The sequence below is a fragment of the Gymnogyps californianus genome, chromosome 1, assembly GCF_018139145.2.
Source record: "Gymnogyps californianus isolate 813 chromosome 1, ASM1813914v2, whole genome shotgun sequence".
In the NCBI taxonomy this organism is placed as follows: Eukaryota; Metazoa; Chordata; class Aves; order Accipitriformes; family Cathartidae; genus Gymnogyps; species Gymnogyps californianus.
The window spans coordinates 122,350,998-122,378,753 of NC_059471.1; the positions used below are offsets into that span (position 1 = coordinate 122,350,998).

General features: G+C 38.6%; 1 long non-coding RNA gene across 2 annotated transcripts in view; it reads right to left on the reverse strand.

Annotated features, from left to right (window-relative positions):
* LOC127024659 (uncharacterized) overlaps window positions 1-27,756 on the reverse strand; it is a 93,576-nt gene that overhangs the window by 11,933 nt on the left and 53,887 nt on the right. For both annotated transcript variants that reach the window (XR_007767587.1, XR_007767588.1), the window contains exon 2: window positions 5,106-5,248. This is a non-coding gene — a long non-coding RNA (uncharacterized LOC127024659). The remainder of the gene's footprint in view (window positions 1-5,105; window positions 5,249-27,756) is intronic.

Sequence of the window (27,756 nt, forward strand, 5' to 3'; positions counted from 1 at the left end):
TTTCTTGCAGTGCATTTCTGAAGGAAGCAAACAAGCCTGCCACAAAGAAAACAGGATGCTTACCTGTCAGGGACTGATCTTTAGAAAACTCAGGCTATCCCTGTAAACACAATCTGAGCTGAACCTAGGTGACTGGGTAAACTTCGTACATTGCTTGTCACAATCACTTGTCACAGCCTTGTTCAGGTGTTAAAACAGTATCTTACTTCACGAGCAGACACATTAAAAATCAGTGTCACTCCTGAGGGACCACGTCCCTTCTCAGCATCAGCTATGGCTCCACTATTCCTAAGAATTTTGACTTTGATGACTGATTTGTTTTTCTCAATTAGAAAAAACATCTGACAGCCTCTGTGCTTACTGACAGAGAATGCAGTTCAAAGCATTTTAAAAAGAAGCATCCTTGGCAATTACACCTACTAAAAATAAGTAGTGCTTTACAATGCCATTAATTACTATAATTACTGTGCCTTGAGTGAGGCTTGCAACAGGCGGAGATCGTTTCAGCACTCTGCATTGTGGTGAAGCACAGCTATGAGACATTCAGTTTTCACGGTGCATATTTTCTCCCAGATCCCCGAGCATAAATTTCATCAACATTAATATGAATTTCAAAACCCATATCCAAGTGCAAAGGATCTTACGATGCTTTTATACTCTCAGGATCTAAACTATAATTTCAACCATTAACAAGCACCATTTAGCATTAGATTTGCTAATGTTATATTATAGTTCTGGCAATTCTATACAAGATGCATTACAAGCTCAGTGAAGACTAAATTGTGGTACTGAATAAACACTTTAAATAATGAAGCAGAAATAAACAGTGAATGTTAATTTAAGCATTTTACTTCAAATTTTCTTTTAAATAACAAAACCGAGCATGGTTTGCAAAACTCAAATCATACCATACCAGTAAAAATCAAATACATTGCTCAGAGATACCTATAGGAATAAACTCTAGCTGCACAATGTACTTCCCATCATCTAAATTTTGCCTAGGCTCAGGTTTTGACCAATATGGTTCAAACTGTCAGCTCCCGTCTGTGGCGTTACATGGGCCATTTTGCCAATAAAAGAACAAGTCAGGTACTAGCTGAATCAACACTGACAACATATTTCAAAAGACTCTGTTCTCATGATAAAACCCTGTGAAACAGCAAGCAAATACACCTGGCAAGTCTTTGCATACATAAACTAGGGGACTTTTACCAACATTTTTCTTTTGGTTAGTCCCTCACTCAGAGAAAATTACTCTGTTGGGTTACTATGGGATGTTTCCGCTGTCACCTGCACTCACACAGCTGCTTTAATCTTGGGGTCCCCATCAACAACCAGCCCCAGCCACTCTGTGTCTTGTACAGCCTGATGTCAGCAAAAAAATTGTGTGACAGCATTTGCTCCTCCAGCAATATGTACTCTATCAAAATGGTTGAGTCAACAGTTACTAAATGACATATATTAGCTTTGCAAGCCCAGTCTATACTTTGCCATGAAAACAGGTGCATTGGCAAATATTTTTCATTAGAAATGTAATTAATATGCATAAACTTGTTTGCCAAGCAATTTGCAAATTAATCAAGAATTAAATTAAACACAGAAGCCTCTTCCCTCTACCTCCCCCCTCTCCCTGACTGGATTAAATAGAATTTAGAGAAGTTTTCTGGGTAAATTTTTGAAATAATCTCTTTGACTCAAGCTTGTCATTGTTTCAAACTTTCCTTCATTACTACAGTAATTCTGAGATAGTAGAAATTTTTATTTCTAAAACTGGTTTTTGCCAGCAGCTAGAGTCTTCTGATAATATGGTGGATATACTGCCATGAAGAATGAAATCTACTGTCTCAGGTATGCAATAGAGACAAAACAAGGACTGCTCTTCACAGAGCTCAATACCATTCCAAAGAGGCTACCCCTATGGAGAGAGCTCAAAGTGACTCAATTGCTTACCGCAGAGACGAGTTGTTATAAATCAGGTTCCTTTTATTGCTAATGAATTATTAACGAGAACCTCACCTTGAAAGATATTCTTTATTCACAAATATTTGCTAAATAATTTTGGTTAATCGGTGTGCCTTTCACTGTTTGCTGTTGTGCGTCTGGTCACCCAAATCACATGGTACAGCTGCCGGTCCTTAGCCGGAGGACTGAATCCTTTTAAAAGCAGAGTGACAGAGAGCAACTAATGAATAACCAGGGCTGGCTCAAGGTTTTGTGATCCTATTGGCAAGATGGGGTTTTGCAACCCTGCAGATGAAGGCCAGAACTATGCTGCTCCGTTCACAGAAAGGGCACAAAAGGGAGAAGGGATAGAGCTGGGAGAGAAAGAGGGGAGGGAGGTCCCTGAAAAGACATACTTGCTGGGACAGCTAAGGAAGGAGATGGGTGGACAAGGACCAGCAACTGCTACTTATGGGAGAAACCCCTTCCTTAGCAGTAGTTGCCATCCCACAAACCCTGATCTTGGCTTTCCACTGCTCAGTATTAGGCAAAGCAGGTGGTGTGGCTCTGACCCATTTGCTGCCCCAAGCAGCAGCTCGTGTTGCCCATACCTAATGCCACTCTCTGAAAAGCATTCTTCCAGTAATAGCATTTGAATAAATAATAATTTGTGCTAACTCCCCCCATGTTTTTGCAATTCAGACACTGCCAGCAGTTGCCAGCAGTCATGAGTAATGGGAACCCACACATTAATTCAAACCAAATGTGGATTTGGGTTTGGGTTTTTTTTTAAAGACTTAGTAAGTGGTTCCTTCCCACTATTTTTATACTATCAGAATGATTCATCTCTTTTCCATGATCTATTCAAACTTTGGCTGTTCTGGACACGCATTTGAAAAGGGTGAAAAACTATTCCCAATAGAATTACCTCTGGACTGAGAACAAGACTTCACCACTAACCAGCCCTCGCACGGTTTCAGCTTGGTTAACCAGTACAGACATGCCGTAACTCTGGGAGACAAAAAGTTGCACATTCCAGTGCTGGTTTCCCAAGTCCTTCAGTTTTTCCTGAATACGTATAAATACGTCCACCACAAGAAACACAACTTGATAATCTTCTTTCATTCTTCCTACTATTACATCACGAATCAGAGGATAAATATTTTGAAAGGGAAGTTCAGAGACCACTCTTTTGCTGCCGTATCACAGCACCAACAGATTTTTTTCCCCCAGTCTAGTTTACTTTGCTCATGTGTCTCTAACTTTGGTTATAAATTGGCAGTTACTCTTGCTCCTCAGCAGAAAGTGATGGTAGGTAGTCAATGAAAGCAAAGATGGAAAAACCCAAGCTAAACCATTATTATTAACCAATAAGTGAGATGTTTGCACAAAGCATCACAGTTCTGTATCCAAATGGATTTTTTGTAAAGCATGAAATTGCACAAAAGTAGCTTTCAAAATTGTATGACATTATTTCTTCAGCTGAAATGTCAAATGCATAGATTTTGACGATTTGGAAATAATTGCGTGGATCTTATTTTCTTCATTTCTGTGAAAATCAGTATATTGTGCTTCTGGCATCCCATTCAATGGAACTAATTTTAAATGAAGGACTGAAGCATGAATTCAATTGAAAAAAGGTGCCTCATGTAGGAGAAACATAAACTGATTTTTTTTGTCTCTGTCATCATCAGTGACAGTCAATTGGCCAGCGCTTTAAATTAAAGTCAACCTCTGAACTACTCAGGTAGTGAACAAATCATATTATCTGTCTATATAGTTCACCAATAGATTGAAAAATTCATTATTTGATGCTCTGCCTTCTCCATTAATTAGTTAATGTTTGTAAAATGCTTTGAAAATGAAAGGAGCTATATAAGCAACATTATTATCATTACACTCTTCAGGGCAGATAAAGAGTAATGAAAGTCTGCAGTAAGAAGAAAATGGATGAAATTTAAATGAGGTGTATTCTGCAGGGACTGGGAGAGTGACCAGGTGGCACAGGCAAGTTCAGATAGGACTAAATCGTTACACTGTGATTCTGAGATTTGTTGAATGCCCAGCATAGAAATAAATTGGTGATCTTAATCCATATCCTAAAGGACAAGGCTCTCCTTCATATCAAATCATCACCTTTTAATAGGGTTTCTCTACAACTGAGAAAATAGCACCTCTGCAAAGTGTGCAAGTGACAGTATAGGAACACTGAAGTACCTTCTCCCCCTTCCTGACTCAATGCCACAATAGAGGTCTTCTATTTCCAGGGCCATGTGAATAGCTCTTTCTAAGACCATCAACAACTTTAAAAAATATATCAAAATGCTTCTTTCTCTCCCTTTCCAAACATGAAGTGAATATGTTTCTATAAATTGTATAAAGAATGAACATTATGAGACTCTGGGGTACTCTATGGTGACAGAAAAATCAGTGAGGCTATAAGATGCAGAATTATGTCCTCTGTTGTTTGTGCATCTTCTATTATTGTCCTCATCAACCTCTGTTTATTAAATCTTTAAAAACAGCTACAATAGCTTATGCTATATTGAGCACATTTCCTGATAAGATCAGGTACGAAAGATTAAAACAAAGCAGGCAGGAAGAAAGCAGGGCCTTACGAGAAAGGGGTTGGAGTTGGAAGTTAAGCAGAAATGGAAATGAGGAATCAAACGGGAGTGAATGAGAGAGCTTGTGTGGGGACTGGGTTTTGGCACAACAAAGTTGAGGAAGTGTGAGCATTGTTCACATTTGTTTTCTATCTCTACCATACTTACTATCCTGGTACATGATTTTTTTTTTTTTTTTTTCCTGCTCAACACCTGCTAGTGTCTGTGAGTAAAAATGACATTCAATTTTAAGCACCAGTGCATAGCATTATTTTTTTATGTAATGCTCTGTGATTTTGGGTCTAAGGGAAACTGCAGTGGGTAGCACAGCCATTCTTGACTGTAATTAAGGCCTCAAAAAAAAAGCCAAGGTGGAATATTCATCAAAATGGTTTAAGATATGAGGCTGCACCTTAAATACTTAATTGTGCCCCTTTATGCAGGTGAAGTGAAATGCTTGCAGAGCCTGTTTCCTGGTCGGGGTGCTCTCGACTCACAGATCTGGATTTGTCTCACCTGGGCACTTAACAGAAGTCTTTCATTCATGGTCCCACTCACCCTAGACTTCCTCCAGTCAATGGACAGGGATGTGTACCTCCCAAGACTGACTCCATTGCCCATCCAAATCTCTTCAGGTAATGAGGTTTTCAGTATAGGAGCTTCAGTTATGAGACGGAGGGAAGGTGGGATGAATCCAGGACCTGAAACAAGCACAGAGCATCATTGCCTCATCGGAGAACCACAGCTTCACCTCTTCCCTCTGGCTCTGGGAGAAAAAGGCTCGACTGCATTGCTATGGGACACTCCCACAGCCACCTGCACTCACACAGGCTCCCCTAATTGAGGGGTCCCCACTGGCAACCAGCCACGGCCACTCTATCTCACACAGCCTGAAAAAATGAGTGAGACGAGCGCTAAAAAGCCACAAACTTCACGTCCTAATAACAAGTTTACAGTCACTCTGGGACATCCAGGACCCTCCTTTGGGCTTAGCCATTCCGGCAGGGCTGGTTCCCCCTATTCTCGGTTGTCACTCATTGCTCATTGTCATCAGCCACACATTAAGCTGGATTTTTTCTAGATCATGACCCCAAACTTGTCAAGACTGCTCAGGTGGAGTTTAAGCTTGAGGATATAAAGTAGCAATGAAATTTAACAGAATAATCCAATTTTTAGATTGCTAGTTATTTTCCCTTTAAAATAAGGCATTCTCCAGATTTGCTGGTTTGAGAAGCTGAGAGAGAGGTTTCAATATTTTGTTGTAGCTCTTTGTGAGCTTGTTGCATGAGGGAAGAGTTAAAGACAAGGTGTTAATAAGGTATTTTAGGAAGCAGACATGCTGTCAGTCATTTGTTTATAGTTAGTGGTTTGTGGCTGAATCCAGCTGTACTATTTTCCTTCCAGCCCTCATGAGGCTGAGTTCTTCACTTGGAAATTTACTTTTTAAAAGCCTTTAATTGTCATTTAATATCTGAAAGTCTATTTACACATAACTGCTGATCTGCTGCTAACCACCACCTCTTTTTGATTAACACAGTTCAGTCTGTAAGGTTGGTAATTACACATTTAGCAAGAAGGACAGTAACAAAGAAATGCTTAAATTCAGAACTACAATCCCTTCATTTTATTACCTGTTTTTCGGTTCTGCTTTTATGTCATTTTGCCTCTAGACTTTTGTTTCCTTCTGTAGTTACTTTAGTGTCTTATTGCTATAGCTCCTGTAGACAGAATATCTGGAACGCTCCATGTTTTCACATTTTCTTTCCATAAAAAACACTACTGCTCCCTTCCTGAAAACAAAATCTCAAGAGGGGAATAAATGTTAATGATGAAATCCCAAGGGTAATGCTCTCATTGATTCTAGTAGATCTAGTGTTGTCTTTACAGTTTGATCATACAAACTCTGGGAAGAGGTTTGATGATCTCTTTCTTCCTGAGATTTTTTCCAAAAAACTCTTTAGAGAAACTCTGCTGGTTCTTCTCCTCTCAACATACACGCATGCTCTGCTGAAAGACCATTGCTCATTATTCATGAGTTTTGGAGACCTGAGTTTAAAAGCCACCCGAAAACTTCTTTCTTGAATTTCATCTTTTCAAGGATTTACATCCTTCTGATACTTTGCTCTGTATTCTGTGTTCCTCAATACATTAGCTGGCAAAAAAGCAAGGGACTATAAGCAATGCTAGGCAAAACTATTTTTGCCAACGTTTCTCATGGAGAGTGTGAAATATGGCTCTTTAAAAAAATATACCTCAGCCTTTTATACAGGAAAAGTACATCAGATTAGGGTGTCAAAGTTAATGGTAAAGAACTTGGAAGAGCTGAGGGGTGTGCATTCCACATGTATACACTCCTAAGTGTTCAGCCACAGTTCTGGCTCATTTTGGCCTGAAGATGGAGTAACAAATATTTTCTAATCTTTCAAAACAAGCTTAGTAAGAGCCTGATCAGCCAAACTTTGAACAGATTTAATTAAAATGACTCTTAAATGATTATATTTAGACATATAGTTTGTCAATACCATATGCATAGTATTTTTAAAAATTTATTGCAGTACCAGTAGACAGGAGATGTAGCAATTAGACATTGACCTATCTGCACTGCTAAAAAATATACACTTTCCATCCTGTAGTTACAGAAAGCATGTTTCAGTCAGAAGTCAGAGTACAGACAGATTCTTGGAGTAACCAAAACTTCCATGGCCAGTGAGGGTTTGGTAGTTTAATCTGATCTTTTATCTGATTTCCAGGAGGTTGCTCTGGAAAGGCTTGCCAGTATTCTTGGCACAAAACACAGAAAAGTTCACGTTTAGATTGCATACCATTTGCATTGTCAAGGGAATATGACAGAGGAAACACTCCATTCTTAAAAAGAAACAGAATGATTAGCAAGCTCATGGAAGAGACAGGCATGAGTGATAAGAGAAGAGAACACTTTCCAGAGATAACCTAATATTTTAAAAAGCAGCTGCAGTCAATTTATTTTGCTCTTTCCCCAAAGATCTAATATACAGATGTCAGCCAAAACTGGGACAAGAAACAGCAGGAACAGTTGCATAGGCACTACATTGTAGTAAAAAGAAAAAAATTTTAATGCAAAGATAGCTATATTAAGAGATAGATTCATATTCATTAGAAGGAAAGCAGGAGAACGGCAGAAATAAAACCAAGGTTCCCTTTAAAAGCACTGGATGGTTTTATTTCTCTGCAATTTGTGTTCTATACATTCAGATCAAATCTATGTTTTTGTGGGAACTCACTGTGAAATTACATAGTATCACTAACATGAAGTACTAGACAACAATGTCAAGGTTGCAAGTCAAATGATCAGCAGCCGGAAAAAGCCAAAATAAGGATTACAAGGGCAGCCTCAGTTGGTTTCCTTTATATGTATATGCTCATTTTGAAAAGGAGCTGCCATAAAACTTTAAAATGGCACTGAACAAATTTCCTCCCCTAATCTTATTCTTGGAAGTGGCTAAACTGTTGTTGCTGAAAATTTCAACTCAATAACTCCAGCTGAGGTATATGCTTAACATGACAAGTGTCAGTCCACAGGATTACATTTGAACAAAGTTATAGTCAATTAGGGAAATAAAAGCTATTATTATAATAAAAGAAAGTACTGAGCAATCTCAGCTACAATCTTAGCTACTAGTCCTGCATATGATACAGTCCATTTCTTTAATGCATACTTCTCACTGCTGTTGCAAGGATTAAGAGCACTTTATGTGAACCAAAGTGTAACCAGCTGTCACCAGATCATGTTTTCTTCATTCCCTGCCTTCAGCAATAACTGAGTTCAATAGATGCACATTTTAAAGGAAAAAAAAATCAGAGTGGTTGAAAGAAGACTCAGATGTAATTATTTTCATAGGCTGCTCTTGTTTCTGTTTTAAGAAATAGAAGACTATTTGACTATTGTCAAATGATAGCCTGTAGTACAATATGCTCAACTTATCATGAGCATGCTGATATAGGAACAGGTATAAAAGAAAGATAAGAGAAAGAACAGAAGTGGCAGTCCTGGTTCACCATCCTGCCTCTCTACTCCTCCTTCCACCTCACTAATTTGTTTTGACTATCATCTGGATGGTAGGAGTGCTGTTCAGTCTCCATCTCTGCTTAAGTCTTGGCTTCCTTAAGGTAAAATACCTTTGCTTAACAAAAGCACTTAACTATTGACAAAAAATCTGATACTAACTTCAGTATTCCCTGCTGGACCCTTAAACAAATAAGTTTCTCAGATAAGCAGGAGACCAGGAAAATTCATGTGTTTTATCTTCAGCCTACAATTCTATTCTTGCTGTGTAAGTACATCTTGTTTATCCCCCTTTTTTCCCTTCTCATGTGGCTTCCTAGATGAAGGCCAAACTTAGTTGTTGTCAGTGTTTGCCCTGTACCTTATTTTTAATGCTTTCTCCATGTCATACTTTTACATGGTCTTTTCTAAGCTAGTTTAAAGAGATTTTCAAACTGCAAGGGGGAACAAAGAAAAAGGAGCCTGATGTTGTTTTTGACACTTTCAGGATTCATATTCTACCCCGTTACCTTTTTTCCTTATCTTTCTACTCTTCCCTTTTTACTTTCTTCCTCCTACTCCAGTCTGCATCAACTGTTGTACTGGAAACACTAAGAACAGTCTTCATCCATTTCACCTATGCTACATCGTAAGCCTATGGATTAGAGAGAGAAAGAGACAGACAGAATGTCATCCCCAAGGCACGTCCTTCCTCACTGCTATGCAGCCATATATTGAATCATAACTACGGTCCCGTTTCTGCAGTACATAATAAGGCTGTGCATGAAAACATGAGGTTCTTCATACATCATCATTTAGTCTGCCCTAAAAAGTTGATCGAAATCAGCTACAAACCCCTACAAAAGGACCAAGGATTCACCCAACAAGTCTCTTCCGATAACAAAGGCTCCAGAAACTGAACGAGTCCACCTTTCCTACCTGTGAAACTCCAGGCTCTTCAGAATTATGACTTTTCAACATTTCTAGCACCTTACCAGTCAATGGTGACATCACACAGGTGTCACTACAAAGAAATTAGTAAGTCTTCTTGCTGATGATGCACAAGAAAAATCAAGAGCCCAGCTCACTCTTTCTCACCTCTTCTCCCTTTTTTGTAGCACTCCTCCAATAGTAAAAATTTATTTTAATGATACACATGGAAAGAACTGCCAGTTTTACCTAATGCCTCATTTCAGAATTTTCTGACTTTTGTGCAATTTAGCTATAATTTTAATATAAATGCAGTGTATGTTAGTGAAGGGGAAAATGTTGTGTGAAAATTACAGGTTAGATAGCTGAGGAGTAGTGTGCAATTCAGATTGTGGCCTTAGTATTCATTATCTGATTATTTCCTTGCCAGCACTAATACACACAAGAACAATTGGTAGTTTAATGAAATAATCATATCCATGCAATCTGTTTAAAATGCAATAACTTAATAATACCATCCACATAAAGTTTTAGACTGTAAGTGCATTACTTCTGGAAGATTCTGCAGAAGAAATTAAATTGTAATCAAGTAATTATTTAATGAGGTGTTACACAATACATTTTTGCCAGCAGTAAAGTGAGAAACAGAACTAAAACAGATAAAAAAACTTCCTCCAAAGCGATAAAAAGTTTCAGCTCTACAATATTAGAATTATGGCAATGCCTAATCACTCTTTCAGACTCATTTTATGTAAAAGCCATAACATACTTGTCCCACGATTTGTACATGTACATTTATACATGAAATTTTATCTGAACTTCTCTGAATGTGATATGAACATTAAGTCAGCCTCAAAATACCTGTCTGAAAATACCATTAATACATTAGGGTACATAAGGGTAAACTGAGGCACAAAGAAGTTAAACTGAATTCCTTAATTTCTGAAGAGAGTCTAGTGCTTTCAGTGATACATGGAGAAAATCAATATTCTGACCTTATGTCCAGATTTCACAAAAATCCCAGCACCCTCACACAGAGCCAGATTTTCAGAAGCACTGAGATCCTACTTAGTATTTTGAAATGTAAAAAATGGCTAACGTATCTTGCGTAAGGTCATTCGGCTCAGGCCAGAGTTTTAAGGATTTTTGTGTACCTAACGAGACTTTTACCTCCCAGCTTTTATGTGCTGTTGCAAATCCCACCAGCTATGTATTTGCATCTTCGCGTTCCTACACAATTCTGTGTATTTGGCCCTTAGACTCAATTTTTTAAACTACTCATATGCATACCTAACTTAATGCACGAACATAATTTCACAATGCGCGCGACTGTGATGGCAGGATTGGAGTCTCAGTGAGAACAGCGGATGTGGGCCACATACTGGAAACCGTACCACATACTGATACTGGTACACTGCTCCCATGTATGTGGGTCTGAACAATACATACATGTGCATCCAGCCGTAAGGTAATGAACTACATTACATATAAATGTATTTTACTGGTACTTTTGATAAGTCCTGGATGAGACTTCTGACTGCTTCACTTGGCTTTGTTTCTAGCATAATTACCGTTCTTAAATAGTCTACTCAAAATTGTTTCTGAAATTCTTTAAATCAGCCACACAGTGCAGACTGTTCAGCTCGGTAGAATCTGGCTCGAGGTGCTGACACCTGCTTGCTGGCCCAAACTATTAACAAGAGTCTCTTCCTCAGGTTGCCTAGAGATCTGCTGTGATTCATGTCTACCTGTAAACACTATACTCAGTAATAGATGTCTTTAGAAATAGTTATGTACAGTATCCTCAGCTGACTCCTGTACATGATGTCTTGGTATGTCACATCCAACCTGAGCATGAAGAAAATTGGAATAAAGCTGTAAAGTCAGGATAATCCAAAATAGTGAGCGAGAAACAGGTCAAATTTTGTCAGCGGTCTGGAGATTAACCACTCTAATTTCTGTAAGAAATCTAATCCTTGAACAAAACTTTTCATCAGACCTTTAAGATGAGCATTTCAATAGAGAGACCAATAGAGAATAAATCCCAAGTCCATATAGAATATTTCACCCATGAAGGGTGAGTATTATGTTTCTCTCATGAGTGTAAAAGCTCCATAAGTCATGACTGCACAGGCATGAATGAATTATGAAGGTCTTTTGCTTTAGTAAAAGGAGCAGGATCAGCATTTGTAGGCAAGACATTCTATTTATTCTATCTATTTCTTGATCTGTTTTAATTTAAAATTGTTTAAAACTGCCAGTTCTACTAGTAAAGAAATGATCATAGAGAAAAATAGATCAAATTCATTAGAAACATATAATATGGGTTTCTACAGGTGATCATAAATAATGTTGATTTCTGCAAATGGTTCTCAAGTCCATTTTTCAATGAATGGCAGGCATTCACAAGACTTTCTTGTTTCATTCACTGCTGCTCTTCTGCATCAAATGAGACAGGAAACCTCAGAAAAGAAATAAACGTGGGACTGTGTCATTTAAGACCATCGGAATTGGAGATTGCAGAAAAACAGAGCTTTTGCCTTCAGAAACTCTATTTCATCATTAGCTCTTATCCTGAATCAGATAGAAAGCGCAAATAACAATGCCTTTGAGAGAACAAAGTGTTATGAACTGTGTCAATGGGAAGAAAAATACTGTAAAGTTACATTTAGGGCTGGATCCCCAATGCTTTGCATGACAGTGCAGGCTCCCATGGGGCCTCATGGAAGCTGCAGTTCAAAGTTCCTCACATCTTTCCCCTCCCCACTCTCTTTTCCAGAGTCCCCTTGCAGTCCAACCGGGATCGAGGCAGACCCCAGCACACCTTGGTTTTCTCTGTACTTCGTTGCTCTGCCATCTGGAGCGATGGGATTCTGTGGAACTACTTCTTTCCATTCTTCTAACTGAAAATCCTGAAATTCATCTTTTCCCACCGAAAACTTTCTAGCAGGCATATTTTTCATCTCCAAACTTTCTACCAGAGGGAGAATGACTTAAGAGGGAAGACACATCCCTCTTATGTGGCAAGAGGAGGAAAGAAGAGAAGGGGAAGTGAAGACCATGTAGGCAGAAGGCTAATAAAGAGGTCCCTGAAAAGTTTTAAAAATAGAAAAATGGTTTTGCTGCATGTATGCTTCAATGTTTCACCAAACATTACCAAATAAATTCCAGTGAGACACTAGAGAGAACACTTTTGCCTCCAACATTTTTTAAATTTACATGCTAGCTCTGGCTGACACATCCCTTTCAGAATAATTTTAAAGTTGTTAGTTTTTTACATTACGTTGAAATGCAGTCATGGCGAGCCCTTTCCTTCTCTTCTTACTCTCCAGCTGACCTGAGCTCAGGCCAACTCACTGCTTTTGATGGGTCCATCCTTTTCTAATAGACGTTTCCAGCCACCCATCTAACCTTTCACTGCTAGTGAACAAATGAATGTATCTGTTTAACAGGAGGACGAAGTGTCACCACAGTCCCTGTAGACAATGGCAGTCACCATCCACTTCCAACTAAGCATATGCTGTGTGAGAAGAAAGTATTGTTCTGCCTTTCCAACTGTTCAGATGATAGACACTAGCCCCTGAAGTAAAATGACCAAAAAAAAAAAATTCAGTGATCTTTTGCAGAGAACTTCTACGGCTGATGCTCTAGAAACCTTGTGCTGCCGAGATGACACCAGAACACAGATATTCATTACCTTATTATTTGATTTTCTTCATTGTCAGAGTCTTCCAATCCAACTTTAAACTATACTTAATCGTTCACAGAGTCCAAAACCAGCATCAGGCTGGTTTATTAGCTTCGAATAAGTGTGAATCCCTCTTTATATGAGACAAGCCTGAATCAGAACTCACTTGAGGAACTGCCATAGACTTGTAGCCATCTGACACTGTTTGGGTTTTGGGGTTTTTTTCCGATCATCAAAACAACTGGTATTTTTATGGCCTGGTATGTCTTTATTCACATTCAGTCAAAGGGCTCCAAAGTACTGTATGTTCCAGTGTATAATGAAAAAAAAACACAAAAAAACAGCTCCAGGGAGAAGTCCAATATAATGAAAAGTAATGGCAACACATACTTGCGTGAACATAAGCTTTTCAGCTGCCTGCCGATTTGGGATCAATGAAGTGTTTTAAGGAGAAGAATGTATTTGAAGAGCCACATTTGATGCCTGTATCTCTTGTGCAGAATTGACTCTACTCTTTCACCTCATCATACAGAGACAGATCACTGAAAAACAATGATCATATACCAAGCTGGATGGCTTTGTCTCCTTCCTCTTTCTCAGAAGCAGTTCCAGATCACAGTGCTTTTGATTAAAAGGAGGTAGTTTTGTTTGGTTAATTGGTTTCTTGCTCTCCCGGAACTTCAAGGAAGCAAAAAAGAACCAGTGAAAATGTTTTCTAAAAGCTCAGAACTGTTTTGGTTCTACAAGTGTCATCAGTAACTGCAACAAAATACCCTCCTGGACCTAATCCCCCTGCCTGTCAACCAGTTTTAAAGCACGCAAACATACTAATCCATGAAAAAAAAAATAACCCAGGCAATCCAGATTTCAGAAGGAGAGTGTTGTGTATACTGTTAGGAGCATAAGAATGGACAGAGTCCTTTAAACTAGCTTTTAAGCTCAATCAGATGCAACCAACCCCCAGGAAAATGGGTCCAGTCCACCCACAACTCATTTAGCACAAATCCTGAAGCACAGGAAAATATCACTGTCAGATGACAGGCAAATAATATTATTAAATTAGATCTCAAAATAAGAGAGGAGTCTCCAGGTAGCCAAAGGAAAGGTTAGACATATGCAGGAGAGGCATCAATTAGAAACTGAAACCAGAGAATTAAAAGCTGATCCTGAAACAAAAGGGATATAGTTCAGATTAAAAAAAAAGATCCCCAAAGGCTCACCTAGAAGAAGGGTTACTGACAGAGATAGGTAGATACTATTTCAAAAACTCTAGGTTGGGAGTGCATTACTATGAAAAACCCCTAAGACATTCCTGCCATGTGCCATGTTATGGCACAAAGAATTGCTCTAAATGAAGGTATCATCTGTCCTGAGTCTGCTGGTGTATGCTGAAGGCTCACAGCTCAAAGAAGCTCTGATCTAACTAGTGCTATGTTCCTCATAGTGCCTGTGGGCTCTGGGAAGCTGGGAGTCACTGAAGCAGAGTAGATTTGGCTGATGCCTGTCCTTTTTCAAAGGTAGCCTCTATTCAAACGAGTGAGAAGAGGGCTACTCTGGCAGTGTGGTGCCAGCTGGCAGTGTCTCCTGTGGGTTCTTGACGGCCAGTGGGCCTCAGCTGTCAATGACAACATAGTAAATTAACTCCTTGACACATGGCATTTTCAGATAGCTCTAAAGTCTGTTTCAAGGATACAAGCCATGTGAGGAAAAATGTTAAATGTAAGAAGGGCTGAAGCTCTGAGATCCTTTTGGCCCACTGTGATAAAAGGACCTCCAGTCCCTGGTTTCACTCTGTGTTTGCCCTATACACTACAGCACATATGGATAAAAAGACACCTAAGTACACTTTCTCTGCTCATTTTATCTTTTGATCATCTCCCTAGCTGCTCCTAAATTCTAAAATGGGCTGTAGGGACATAGTCCTGCAGCTACACCATAACACCAATGAGAGCTGCAAAGCCATATCCTAGAAAAACATTCAGAGGCTCTGCTTGTGTTTCTCTCCCTGCTCTGATATGGCTTGCATGCCTCTGACTGGGAAGGAAGGGAGCTTAGCACCTTTCAGGGTCCTCACACATACAACTACAACAGGAATGCTAAATATTTGCAAAGAACACCTTACTCTTAGGCTTGCTATTAAACAAGAGGCACCATACAAAGTGTTACAAGTCTGTTGCAGAGACTCTGAAATCCCTGAGGATTCTAAAATAATTTCCAAGATTCCCCCATGCTCTTCCTCCCTGCCAGCTCAGGCTGAAAAGCCAGATGCCTGGCAGGAATGACCATGAGGACAGGGAGAGCTCCTGCTCTCTGATCCAGTTTGCTGCAGTTGACTGATGAGGGTCTTGGATTTGTTTGGGTTTTTTTGAGAGTTCCCACCATGCTCTTTCCAAGATGCTACCAGACTGGAAACTTTTACACTGAACACAGCTGGGTATGTTGTATTGTTAACAGAAAATTAATTAATTAATATGATTTATGTAAATTTAGGAACTGTTTAGAATGCTTCATTCTCAGTGCAAAATTCAATATTTGCTTAATATCTTGTCAAACATTAATTATATCCCCAGATAGGAAATTATACTCAACTGTAGCAAAATGGTTCTTACCATTAATTCTGTCAGAAACAGGGAAAGATTACCTGTACTATGTCTGGCATGGATTATTTAGCAGTGCACAGGCTATTAGTACGAAAATGCATGCATCTTCTGAAAAATGTATGGAGTAAAAAGGACTGTAATTCCATTAAGCATAACAAGATGAAACTAGTTTAAGAAGGGGAAAAAAGAAGGAAACAAAGTCTTTAGCTAGAGACAAATAAAAACTAAAACCGTAAATAGAATTTACAGATTTTTACAGACAGACTAATCCTTTTAAAAAAGTAATTTTGACCACTACTCAGATGCTGTAGAATATCTTTGATCTGGTCCAGAACTATTCCAGTGCCATCCTTCAACACCTGTAACCAGCCTTAATTATAATAATTTGTACCAAATCAGGTGCATATTCCATGTCAGGAATAACCCACAGTTATATCCAGTTTACTACTACCTGTTTGAAATCCTCTGAATGTTTTGCATCCAGGCTTGTGCCTTTCAGAATCTCCTGGAGTCAAAGTTCACTTCAGTTCTGCAATTGACTCATGGTTCCTATGGGATTGTCTATTATGGAAACATCAAAATCCTGCCTGCCGTACAATTCTTACCCAGTTAATATGAACTTTTTCTAATCAGAAGTAGAAATGAGAAAAGCATGTACCAAAATCCCAAATTGTTTATCTGGTCTTCTAAAGACACAAACCAATCAAAGCAAATCATTTAAAGGCTGCTACTTAAGAGGACCTTTTGCCAGTTCAAAACATTGGCTTCTTTCTTCCTTTCTTTTGTTTTATAAAAGCACATCAAAACTATTACGATTGACTAGTACAGGCTTTGTGCAGCCGCACAGCTCACATGCAATGATATACTTACCCCAGGATCTCTTCCCACCTCACCCGCATGAGAGTTAACTCCATCATAAACTTCTCCTGGACATCATAAAAACAGTATAGCTGGTCTCTAAACTAGCATTTCAATTAATGTTTACAACTGCCAAAAAATGAACTGTAGATTTAGTCCACACAGTAAAATGGAATAAGCACAGACCAGGGAACTTTGATATCCAAGTATACTCCTGTCTCTCCTATTACAATTTTTGCAAGTGTCTACTTAATGCTTTTTACTCATTCATGCCTATATTAATTAAAAAACCCCTGTTGAGTTTATCTTCTTCCAGTGCTCACAGCTCCGCAGTGCCATTCCTCTGTAACACCAGGCAAATACATCTTGTCCTTGCCTGTGTAATCCATCATTTTGTTTTGACTCATTAGTCTCTGCCTTTTCTTTGAAAGACAATGTCCTTTTAATCACACTCTCATGCAACATGCTTTCCAATAAGAAGTTCCTAAAACTTCAAAAAGATAGTTAAATACCACTCCCCAAAAAGTATCTCTCAGCTTCAATGGTCTGATTTTGGCTTCCATAAACTCTGTGGCAAAACTTAAAGTTTTCTGTGGAAGACAGACCTTTTTGTGCTTTTAGGGTGTATCCAATGATGTGATGGATTAGACACCGATACCCGAAGCTATCTCCAGAAGAGCCAATACATCTATGAAGTGCAATGTGGCACTGTGCTAAAATAAATGCCAGGAGCGTTACAGCCATCTTAGCCTAGCATCACTGCCTTGCAGAACAGGCAATTAGTTCAGGTGCAGCATCAAATGGAGGCATGCACCCATCAGGTGAGGTCTGCTCCCAGTTTTGGAGCCAGCTCTTTGGGTACTAGCTCAGGGGTCTCTGCAGTGTGTCCCATTTGCTGTGCTTATATATACCTTAATGTACAAGACGCCAGAAATCAAACTGGTTTCCAACCTTGGAAACTTTGACAGTTACTCTGATGCTTGTAAGAGATGAAGGAGACTTGGTGAATTATTTGCTTCACCACCTCGTTTTTCAAAGTACATGTACTTTCTCTTGCAAAAATTAGCATCAACATTAATATACAAAATGTTTGAAAAAATTACATAAAAATTATTGTTACACTGTAAAACTATCCTCCTTGAATATCACCTTGGTCAGATAGTTGTGCAGGACTAGAAAGACTAAGAATGAATGAATCATATCTTGTTCTTAGCTCTGCATTAGTAATTTGATGCCTCCACACAGCACCTCACCTGCATATTAAAGACATAAAGGGGCTTCTAGTTTCTGCAGCCTGCCTGAGGAGAGAGAAGTGGTGCAGAGGTAGCCCTTGAAGAAAAGAGGAATTTACCTGAAGAAAAGAAGGGGTTTGCCATCTCTAAGCGGGTCTTGGAGAGGGTAGAACCTAACGTTTCGATTTGTATGATAAGCTAAAATCAAATGGAGAAGGAGTATTGGCAGTCACTGCTTCAGTTCATAAAGGTTTTTAATATACTAATTCCCTTTCAGATTTTCTTCCACCCCCACTCTCCTTTATTTGTTTGGAAGAGAGTCTCTCCTTTGCAAAGTCACTCAGAGCCTCTCATTTCCACATGTCTAGCATAGGAAGACACCTCACACAAATATTCTTGCCAATTTTGATTCAAAACAAGATCCTACACACAGCAATGCCAGTTCCTTTGGTATTCATTACCAAGGCACATCCTTAACAATGATTAGGCTTGTAGGACATATGGAGGAGTATCAGTGTAAAATCTATTCCTACTCCATGCAATTTCTCTTGCAAAACAAATGTATGACATGTTGCCCTGATGGCAAATCCAGAACAGTTTTGCTGAATTCAGCAAACATAAGGCATGTGAATATGAGATTAAATTGGCTCCATGAGGGACCGCACATAGAGCAGACGCGTGGAGATCAGGGTGTTTGAAGTCAGAATGCAATCTGCTTGCAAAGGTGGCCCTATGGATGAGGGGCTCCATAACAGCTCTCCAGTGGGTAGGATGAGGTAAAAGTGAAATTGCCATCTGAAAATACAGAACTGATAGATCCAGGAGAAAAGCGATAAAAATCTCTGAAAGGTGACAGTAATACCCACTGATTGTGTAAATACTTCTGGTTCTTTCCTGCCACAGTGCCTTTGTGGAGATTAAAACATGCCGAATGTTTCAAGTACAAAGTTAAATTTGAATTTTGGTTTTAAAACACTGTTATTGAAAGCCAAAAGTAACATCTCATGCTTCCATTTTAATGAGCTACTGACAATTTTTCCACCCCATTTAGGTTTTAGCACTTCTTTTTTACAAGCAGTTATTCTAGCTGACGAGGAGCAAGGAAGACTCTTGTTCATCCATATATTCCTGGTGGAACTGCCTCTCTCATGCTTTAGATCCGTGCAGAAATCTTAAGGAGAAACTTCCACAAAAGCAAATTAAGTATCTAACTCCTTCTCCATCTCCATCTGCAAGCTAGAAATATGCACATAAAAAGTTGTAATACGTGATGATACTTTGTAATAATAGTTTACAGCAGACTTGGGGCTCCTTATTTGAGGACAAGAGAGTCTGTAAAATAATTCATGTTTCTGTGCAGCAAACCAGAAACACCACTTCTACCACCCCCATTGCCCAATAACGACTAACAGAACATGAGGACTGACACATGTTTCTGAGAAGGATCTTCCCCTTTTCAAGATTTAATTTTTCTGTAAGGTTCCAGATGAAAAATGAGCTAATATTTTTCTGGTGGGATTACATTATGGTTTACTAAATTTATAAAGATGGAATTGCCTCAGACGTGCATAGGTCTAAGCTATACAATATTTTAATACACTACTGAACAATTATATGAGTAGCTTCATTGAATTCAGTGGGATTACCCATTCGAGTAAGGATTCAGCTAGCACAGTAGGAGGTTACAAATCTAGTTCATAATTTGTAAGGCTGTAGATTGGAATATGATACAGTTAATATACTGTAGCCTGAAGTTCTGGTGATTAAAAAGACACACATTTAAGCAGAAATAATCAGAAAAAGAATTCTTAATTAGAAATTTATATGACTATCAGCAAATCACTTTGAGATCCTTTGTCAGTGAGCAGTGCTATGTAAATGCAAATTTCTTTCATGGTACTAATATTATTTATCCATTTAATTGAAAAAAACCCTAAGATTTTTATTGTATTTTGGTTAGCAAAATACTAAATATGAAGGGCCAAATACATTTTTGCTGTAAGCTTTTGAAACTAATGGAGTTACAGCACAAATGAATCTGACCCTAGTGTCTAGAGGATACTAGGTTTGCTCAGTGTAGAGAAGAAGAGACTGAGTGGTGACCTCCTTGCTGTCTACAACTTCCTCATGAGGGGGAGCGGAGAGGGAAGTGCTCATCTCTTCTCTCTGGTGTCTGGTGATAGGACGCGAGGGAATGGCTTGAAGCTGCGTCAGGGGAAGTTCAGATGGGATATCAGGAAAAAGTTCTTCACTGAGAGAGTGGTCAAGCACTGGAACAAGCTCCTCAGGGAAGTGGTCAAGGCCCCAAACCTGTCAGTGTTCAAAAAGTGTTTGGACAATGCTCTTAGATATAAGGTTTAACTTTTAGGTTGCCCTGTGTGGAGTCAGGAGTTGGACTCGATGATCCTCGTGGGTCCCTTCCAAGTCAGGATACTCTGTGATTCTGTGACCCCAAATACCTATTATGTATTATTGAAAACAGAAAGCAATACAATTTAGCATAGGAAATATAATTTTCTTATCTAATCCAAGCTCCGTGCCTTCATCACACTTTCATATCCCTTGTCCCTTTGTACTTCTGATTTATTTACAAATGCAGTTCTGGTAATTTAAACTTTAAAAAGTTTTTTAAAAACTGAGGCCTGTTCACTCACATTGACTCAATTCCATAGAATATTGTCACCAACATGTTTTCTATATCAAAACGCTTTCTTATAAGACCTTTCCAGGTTGGAAGACTCAGATGTTTTGCTGGAATGGAAGGAAATAACTAAGACAAATAAACAAAAAAAAACAGTAAGAAGGAGAGTTTAGGCCTTTTTTTGCCTATTTCAAAAAACAGGTGGTTGGAGTAACAATCTTAGATGCAGAGGGAGAAGTGAGTGTTCTTTGAAACCATAGCAAGACATGGAAGCATATCCGTACAATGTGTTCTGTTTTGTAGTAATACTCAACAGAAGGACCAAAAAAGTGATCATTACTAACGCTTTTCTGCATTTATTCTACGAAGTTAGCAATTTGTGTTATGGGTCTCCCACCTTAATTATAAGGAGTTTCAGACATATGAAGCAAGACCAGCCCAGCAGTGCAGAAGGACAAGTGCACTGAGTGATACAACTGTGCCATACTTTCAAGAAGGACTCTCCAGGGTGATAGCGTGGAAGGTAGAAATCTGTCACTTAGCACACATGGCGGGGGGGGGGGGGGGGGGGGGGAGCGGGGAATGGGATCACTAAACGGCCACCAGAGATCACTACGGGAGGTTACAGAGCTGGGGGGACTTGATGCTGGCTGTACCCTGCAGTACTGGTTACTGTAGTAAGCTCCTCTTTCTGGTTGAACATGAGGGAATTTAAAAGCCTGTTTTTCTGGAAACAGTTATTACATTGGTGCTTTCAGAGGAAAAGGTATCCCACTTATCCTCAAAGGTAAAAGTAGAAATGACAGTCCAGACACACGTCAAGGTATAAGCATTACTGCAAGAGATCATGTGCCTGTGACACTGAGTAATTCTTTCACAAGTTGGCACTCTCCACAATATGTAGAATGTCCCATTCTTCAGATACTTTCCCTACTTAAGGATTATTAAGAGCTCTTCAAAATAAAAGCACCTTGAGATGAGATTTTAATAAGCAGTGGGCAGCACTTTGGTGCAGAGAATGGAGGGATTGGTTTCATTCAAGAACATCTTAAAGAAAGCATGAAGAGGAGTTCATGAAGTACCTGAAGTACAGTTGAATGGAGGAGAGGAGCAATTTTGGAACATATCCTGTGCATTTTCTAGCACAGTATACTGAAAAACACTTTCACATCAGATACCACCCTGATGTCTGGGCATCAGAGTTGATACTAGTCTCCTAAACAAATAGACACACAATCAGTTCTAGCAGTATTGGTTAAACTATCCAAAATCAGAAACAGAAATCTCCATGCAAGAGGCAGCAACACGCACGTACACACATGTACATATTTAACATCAATATCCACACATTAGTTTTGAAACCCAAACCAAAAAAGGTATATTCCTTGAATATGTATCACAGATGTAATAAATCACTATTTAAAAAAAACAAACAATGGTAGCAAATGCACAAGTAAAGGTGGGATGGAGCTTTTATGGTTACATTCATGCATCGAGGAAGAAAGGCAGTAATGAATGTTCTTGTGGAGGATGCTTATTACTGTTCACATCAAAGCAAACTACCATTTAAATGCTAATAGTTGCATTCTCTGCCAGTGAAGATTGTCTTGAAGGAACAGAATGATAATCCCAAGGGACATTCAGAGATGTATATTAGATCTGGACTGACAACAAATTACCACTGACTCTTTGAAAAGAATGACCAAAGCATTTAAGGATGAATCTGCTGAATTCAATAAACAATTTCCAGGTGATTTCATTAGATAATGAGAACTTATTATGTACTAAATTATCAGAGGGTCCTAGAAAAAGGACAAATAGTGATGAGTACTAACAATACAATATACTGGCAGCATTTGTTTCCAATCCGAAAACCAGATACAGGATCCTTACTGCTTAGGAAACACTGTATTGCATTACATTATGAAGTCTGATCTTGATTTTATAGGCTAGGTATCATAGAAAAATATTTTTCTGATTTCAAGTCCTTTGGATTATTTTGTTTACTACACATTTCTAATTCACCAATCATTTGTAACTCCTCTAAAATCCTCAATAATGTTTTGAATTGTCATCTTCTACCTGCTTTATTAAATCACCTGGCTTAAAGCTGAGTCTGAGGTGGCTCATTCCCAGGGTCCCATTAAAGGCACCAATTCTGAATGAGGGAAGCCACAAATCCAGGCAGCTGCTAACACTTTTAGCATCCACTTTATTTAAGAACATAAAAACAACTGAAACAGGTCAGACTAAAGATCCATCTGGCCCAGTACTACTCCTCCAAGAGTGAACAACAGTAGATACTCTAAGCGAGTAGATGCTTTAGGAACAGCATAAATGTACCATGACACTTCAGTATTATTTCTTCGGTTTCTGGAAAATTTTGGCTCAAGAACTTCCTGCTTTAGAGATCACTGACTTTATGTTTAATACCCCCAACAGATTTTTCTTCCACGCATGAGTCTAATTTCTTTTTGAACCAATATAAGCGTTCGGCGTCCCTGACATCCCGCAGGTATGAGCTCGATAGCTGCACTACACATTGTGAGAAGGACTTTCTCTGTTTGCCTTAGCCTGCCTCAGGCCAGTTCTGTTTGCTCTCCTCGACTAAGCAGTCATTCTCTCCTCCTCATTCCCCAGCCACCCATGATATTACAAACTTTTGCCATAGCTCCCCTCAGTTTCTCTTTTTTAGGTGGCATCTTCATTTATTTACCATGTAGAAGCCATTCCATATGCTACTACCATCCATCCTTTTTTAGAAAACATATCTGTAATCAGCAAAGTTTTCACCAAACTCACTAATTGTTGAATATATAAGTAGGTGCATAACAGAAGCACACAGAGTATTCTCCATGGCAACAGCATTATACTGCACTATTATAGTTATAGTTATAGTTCAGTAACTATTTGGTTGATTTTATTTCCCCACCTACTTCTGCAATCAACTCAACAGTACTGGTTGGGTATAAAATCTTCTTAGATACATAAGACTTGTTTTTCCTGTGTTAAGACAGACACACATCTCTATATCTTTTACCAACTGCTACAAAAACAGTAAGGAGAAATGTAACACTGCCACAGATCTGCCGCTATACTAAAATGGATACCTGGTCTTGCCCACAGAAGGTATTACAGGGGAGAGGAAAATCCTAGGGACTTCTCTCCCTAGGAAATATTTCTGTCCTATATGTGGTCTGAAATTATCTACAAAATCTAGGTCCTCAGCAGAGAAAAAGTAAGTTCACTGTTGAATAAATGACTGTGCGAGGCTCTTGTGCTTCTAGAGCTGAGCAGTAGATAAAAGACACAGAGAATGAGATCAATAGTATAAACAAAAAAGTAACAGAAACATCTAAAGCTGAAAGAAATTAGAAATGATTATCTGAATAGAAAATAAGTAAAGAAACTGGAAAAACTAGAAAGCTTTAAGTTATCACCTGGTTGTCAATTTTTGGATTTTCTAAGCAGTTTTGTCTCTAAGACTAAGGCAAATAAAAGTTTTTAAAAGCTCTTTGGAAAATGGATAGTATTGAGCATCTATGCCAGCAAGGTAAGAGAATTCCTGTGCATAAATCTAGAAATAAGGATATACGGCCAGCAACATCTGCCCATTATCTGGAATAGGATAAGACTCAAAACAAAAAACCAGCAAGAGCAGCAGGAGATGTTAGCTATAAAAGCAATACAATCCTGATTTTTTCCTGACTAAGGGAAAGACATCATTTAACTTCATTGGGTCTTGGATCTAGCACTACGTCCTATTATACAGGCCAGATGTAAGGAATTTATTCCCCTTAGGAGAAAACAGGAGAAGCAGATGGCTGTTTCTAGCAAACACATTGCAAGCCATAGGAAGAGTCTGTCTGTATTTCCTGTGAAAACTAAAATTTCACTAGAAATAAGAACATCTCTAAAACCAATGCATTCCTTTAATGGCTCAGAAAACAATAACTTACTTATTATCCCATCATGCCTAAAGGTATTAAACATCGTATGCTGGATTTGTTCCTTTGCTTCTCAATTCTTTCTGTACTTCAGATGGTGGATGGTCTCAACTTTTGTACTGCTGTACCCTAATCTATTTTTAATATCTCAGTGTTATAGTGTTCAGCCTGCAGGACACGTTTAGTTTTAAGCGGGTAAGTCCCATTTAATTCAATGGCCAACTGTGTGCTCAAATAACTTGCTGAATCTAAGACATTTGCATCCACCAATAAAAAGTAAGAAGAAGTTAGCCTTCTCTCATTTGGGACATGAATGGTAATGTGAAACTCAGCAAAAGGACTGACACTGGGAAACATGGTGCTTGTGCTACTGCATTACCTTTTGCTAAACAGAAGTTGGAAAGTCCATAACAGAATGATGTGTTCTGAATTTTGGCTGCATTTTTTTTTCCTCCTTATCTCACTAATGATTTGTGAATATTGTTTGCATTAAGGCAGCATCTTAAAGTGTTCATCAGTATCAAAACTGTATTGGAAAAAACTTTATACTCTTCTGTTCTGTATTTGCTGTATAAAGACCACTATAATACCAATCAACAGAATGTATGTTGACAGCAGAGTGCAGCTGAGAACAACTGCTTGCAATGCTGTGTTTCCTGGCGTAATCCAGAGGGCTGCGCTTTCAAGTCCGGGTTGTGACCAGACTGCAAGAAGAATCTGAGCCACTCTCAGGGAGGAAATATTTTATTCAAAGATGTACTGCCGCTAAAATAATAGCAGAAGGGATACTGGGAATTGCCAGCCACGGAAATTGCGATTTATTATAAAAAAAGTCCACGGAATGTATTGCTTTTTGAAATTGCGCTGCTATAAAATATCCTCTTGAAGCTTGCTAAAGTGAGATCTAATTTAAGGCATGTCACTGCACCCTTGCTTTACATTGTTCTCTGTAGGTGTTACAGCAAGAGTTACAAAAGATCACAAGTTGCCATCATATTTTTCTTATGACTAACAACATAGCTTAAAGAAAAAGAAAGGAAACCTTAACTCTGACATTCTTTTTCCCTGGGGTTTAAAAAAACCAAACAACCCTGTAAATGTTATTTTCACTACCTTGAGTTTTATGTCCTTTATACCTAAAACAAAAGGAAAATGTTACATTGTGCAAATAGGATTTCAGTGGCAGCATTAGGAAATTCTGTTATATATGGATCAATGGCAGAAAAGACAGCTCAAGATCCATCTGCTGTGCCTGTGTTTTCTTAGACATAGCTCTGTGTGTCCCTCCTTTCCTGCAGTACCTGATGTCAGGGACAAAATGGGCTTGGTAGGTTTCAGAGTGGCAGTGTTTCTCAAGATGTCAGACCAGAATTAGTTAATCCTTAAGTGGATAAGGACGATTCATTATCTTACCATGGTTAGGTCACAGTGCAAAACTAGTCTGTAAAACCAACTACATTATGGTGAAGTCCATTCACTTAGCATAATTTCAGAATCTAAATTTTCACACAGTGCTATTGAATTTTCTCGACTGGTTGTCATCTTGGGTATGGCTTTGCTTCAACCATGGGACCAAATGGTATTGCCTTATCACTTATTCAATGGCACATACTGATGGACTTAGCAAGAAAATTGTTTGTGCCAGTAAGAAAGATTTACAGAGTCTGGCTCCTGCTCAGCACAACAAAACTCATGGAATCACCTCATCAAAAAGCCAGGATGAACGGCTGCTCCTAATGAAGTGAATGGGAGGCTTGATACTGACATTAAACAAGAACGTACATGAAGCTCCTGAGAAGTCAGCAACAACGCACAGAGAACAACACAAGACCAAAGGTAACATGTTACGGTTTGCTTCATCCTTCATAAACAGAGCTATAGCTCAAAGAGGACTCAGGAAGACATTAATTTGCTTCGTTTTGTAGATAAGGTTATTTCAAGGCTTCTTTCTGCTTTTCATTTTCTTTTACCTTTCCGAAAAACAACACTATTTCCAGATGAATTCTCCATACTTGGTCTCAGTCCTAGAATGATTGTTATTTTCAGTGAAATAGACTAAAATCTGTGCATCTATTTTGATTTATAGGAAAGTAAAATAGTTCCCAATTGCTTAAAAGGTGATTTTTTTTTTTGCTTGAAGATTACTCAGATACAACTACAATTGCAAAATAATCCCTTCTTTATAACTGCTGTGCACTGAGGAGAAATCTCCAAGTTAATGAAGGGCGGGCAGGGTAAGGAAGGGATAAAGTTATACAAGTCTACAGTTGTAACATTGAGTTTATGGTCAATAGAAAAAGTCCATTATTTTACACTTAAATTTTTAGGACTGCAAAATATTGTAGGCATGTAAAAATTGTGTAGCATTGGCATTAGGTTTCTGTTATGGCTTAAACTGGCTTAAACCTCACTGAAACTGGTGTATTTATTTAGGATAAGAGAGAAGTTAGGTACATTTTTCCACTTAAAGGTGAATGCAAGGCTTCTGGGAAAAATGAAGGACTGACATTAAGGAGCGCATTTCAGAGTATTATTTTGTGTGAAAGAAAGTGGGAGAAGTGATGAAAATTGAGCAACAGTGAAAAAGAGAAGAGACTGAGACAAAAGCCTGCCACCACCTAGGCTCTAATGTTACTGGTCTGGCCTTCAGAAAAAGCAGAAAATATAAGCCAGATTGCTAACTGAGAGAGTCGGTGCTGTGGCCTGAATAAATGTCTTTGGGATTTTTTGATTCCTCCTACGTTAAAGACATGCATTCATGGCCTTTAAAAAGAAACAGAAGAGACTGTCTACCCCAAATAACAGAAACTCAGCTATGAAGACAACTAACTCATTCCCCAGTTTCTTCTCCAGCTGGAATAATTCAGCAGAAGACCAGGAACTCTAGTGTAAAAGTTGGCCTTAATTTTGACTGTGCAGCTCTGGAAGGAGAGTGAAGTCTTTGTCTAGGAAGACAGCATCTAAACACAATATCATTCTTATTCCTGTGTCCTGATCGCAATTTAGATGGTTACAAATGCAGGAAATTAAAATGTAGATGTTTCATAGCTGTCATGACTTCACCAATCAAAACAAAATTATTATTATTCACATTGTTAAATGTTCATTTTAACCACAAATGCCGATCTCGGACAACTCTGCTGTGAGAGAAACAAGAACTAAATTGGAACTCATCTTTAGTAGGTGGACATGCTAATATTCCTGGAGTAGTTAAAGTTTAGCATTTCTACACTTTCAGTGCAAGAAAAGCAAATATCTTTGTGTATAATATTTATCTAGTGACGGATTCAAT